Source organism: Aotus nancymaae, unplaced genomic scaffold (genome assembly GCF_030222135.1).
Source record: "Aotus nancymaae isolate 86718 unplaced genomic scaffold, 86718_ANA_hifiasm-v0.15.2.pri h1tg000041l, whole genome shotgun sequence".
Classification (NCBI taxonomy): domain Eukaryota; kingdom Metazoa; phylum Chordata; class Mammalia; order Primates; family Aotidae; genus Aotus; species Aotus nancymaae.
Window position 1 is genome coordinate 28,466,591 of NW_026988455.1, and position 3,167 is coordinate 28,469,757.

The following is a 3,167-nucleotide window of genomic DNA, read 5'->3' on the forward strand; positions in this document are numbered from 1 at the left end:
GACCACTCTCAGGCTTTTTTTCTTTTTTTTTTTTGGAGCTTGCAGGGTTTGAGCAAACCAGGCCGACTGAATTAACCCTCTCCTGCCCACTCTAGCACTTTCCTTGAGTCTATTCTTTACACAGCCAGAGAGATCCTCTTGAAAATTGAAGTTAGGCCACATCACTTCTCTGTTCAGAATCACCTACTCTCTTTCCTCAGTAACTTCATCTCCACAACTCCACATGATCTGGGCCCCTATCATGCCTCTGTTTATGTCACCTCTCCTCCAGCCACTCTGACCTCCTCCCTGGTCCGCAAAAGCACAGACACACTCCCGTCTCAGGATGTTGGCCCCTGCTGTTCTCTGTCCCTAGATGTTCTTTCCCAAATATACACATGGCCTCCTTCCCTGGGCACCTTATCTAACATCCTTCCAGAACATCACGTACCTTATCTCTGCCTACTTATTCCTCCTTATCGCTTATCTTTAACTATCATCTACTGTAACTTAACTTATCGTTCATCTTTGGTGCCTTACCTAGAGTATTAACTCCATAAGTGTTTTATCTGTTTGTTCCCTGTTGTATCCCTAATGCCTACACCCAGTGCCTGGTGCACTCGGTAATACTTGTTGAATGAATAAACGCGGTAAACATGGCTGCAGTCATCTTTATCCTCAGTAGGTAGGAAACCATCATCATCATCATCATCATCATCATCAATAAAGCTTACTTTTCTGTCATTTTACAGCTGACCAAGAGTTTTTACATCCATTTACCATCTGGGCTCATCTCCCTGTGAGATGATGGGTATAACACATGTTGATTCCCGCTTCTACACAACGTGGGGTGTAGGAGAAGGCAAGTGGAAGAAAAGGCAGGAAGATGCAGACGAAAGAACGTTGGATCCAATGTCAGCACATTTTGAGCCTTCACAAACTTCCACTCCATGGGGCTTAACGTGAGTCATTCTATCATTATGGATCCATTTTCGTCTTGTTTATAAAATAACAAGGTTGAACTTGTATCGGATAGTTTTAAGTCTTCTGCTTTCCAGAAGCTGGGTGTAAAGTTCCAGTTTTATGACCGCCAGTGTGTTTCTCTCGACTCATACTGAATGCCTCTCTTTCTGAGAAGTGGCATCTTGACTCTATCCCTTTCTTCAGTCCCTGTGATTGTAACTAGATCTGTCTGTGGGTTCACCTTAAGCTTTCTATGGCAATCTCTATGATTCCAAACACGAAGGTCATTAAATCCCTTTTAAATCCACCCCTTCATTCTATTTGGGAGTCATTTGTGCTCTCCATATGCAACAATTTTTTAATGTCCCAGAGAAACGCTTATGTTATATTACTAAGTGTAAAAAGCAGAATCTAAAATAAATCTATGATATGGTTTCAATTACACAAAACAGTATAACAAAAAGACTTGAAAGAATGTGCAAAAGCTAAATTGTGGCTTCCTTTGTGCAGGTACTTTTATGGTTTTTCTCACCTGCTTATTCATTTAAGTATTTTTCCAAGATTCTCAAATAAATGTGTTTTGCTTACTAATATTATTTCCTTCATTAAAAAATTTAAGACAAATAAAAAAATAAGAAAAATCATAAAACATGAGACATAATTTAGAGCAACTATTTTTATTTTCTAAGAAAATATTTTTAAGAGTCTGAACATAGCCTTCCTCAAAACTTTTTTTTTTTGATATGGAGTTTCACTCTTGTTCCCCAGGGTGGAGTGCAATGGTGCCATCTTAGCGCACTGTAACGTCCACCTCCCGGGTTCAAGCAATTCTGCTACCTCAGCCTCCAGAGTAGCTGGGATTACAGGCACGCACCACCACGCTCGGCTGTTTTTATATTTTCAGTAGACGTGGGGTTTCTCCATGTTTGTCAGGCTGGTCTTGAACGCCCAACCTCAGGTGATCCGCCATCTTCTCTTGCTCTTTTGATGCTCTTTTTGAGTGATGGCAAGAGCTGTGTGAATTCTCAGGGTAAGCTCTTTGTGTACAGGTTTGGTATGAATAAGTGTTCAGGTGAGCAAAGGCACTTCTTACCAAACCCTTGGCCAGCACAAGACCACCTGCGCTGTGCTAAATGGAGTTTCTCCATGCCAGTCAGGTACCCTGGGAGGAAATTTTAAAGCCAAAGGCATTTTGGAATTGTGGAATGGCCAGTCAAAAGACTTAGAGAATGAAATTAAAATGCTTTGGAATCATCATCATCAGAATAGGCCCACTTTCCTATTTGCAAGGTGTGTCCGGAGCCTGGAAGAATGTTTTTTTCTTTATTTTGAAAACTGGCTTTGAGCTTTAGGCCCACTTATTGAACTGTAGGCCCACTTATGGAAACCTTCTAGGGCATTTAAGGGCCACCCCCAGGCGACGAGAGCTCCAGCGTTTGAAGGTTGAATTCCGTACAAATCAAGATCACCATTCAGAGAGCAGTAGTTCAAGACAATGGTCTTTCTTTAACTTAGTTTTTTAAATACTGTTCATAGCAGATAACTCAGTTGTCAACAGTGTGCTGATCAAATCATTTTAGAATGAACATTTTATTTTATTTTATTTTTGAGACAGAGTGTTGCGCTGTTGCCTAAGCTGGAGTGCAGTGGCACGATCTTAGCTCACTGCAACCTCTGTCTCCCAGGTTCAAATGAGAGGCTCATCTTTCAGCCTTCCGAGTAGCTGGGATTACAGGCATACTTTTTTTTTTTTTTTTGTATTTTTAGTAGAGACGGGGTTTCACCATGTTGGCCAAGCTGGTCTTGAACTCCTGGCCTCAAATGATCCACCAGCCTCGAACTCCTAAAGTGCTGGGATTACAGGTGTGAGCTACTGCCCCTGGCCTGAAGTGAACATTTTAAAAACAGACACATTGTGTGGCATGTCCCTTAATGTATATTCTGGTGCACATGAAAGCCTGCAAAAAAAGCTGTGTCTTCAGTCCCGTTCCCTCCTTTACTCTAGAAATGCAACATGCTGGGGTGGCTTCAAAGGAAGGCCTTGCTGTGCTTTATTGGTCACCTTGATCGCTCCTGCTCACAGGCAGCTGGTGATCTCAAGACACATCTTACATTTATGGAAAACAGGAGGACTGAGAAGGGCCTTTGGAAATTATAAGAATGAAGCACTCTGAGAGCTCCATGTACCTAAAATACTGCTCTCATAGGTGGGAATGAGGTTGAAA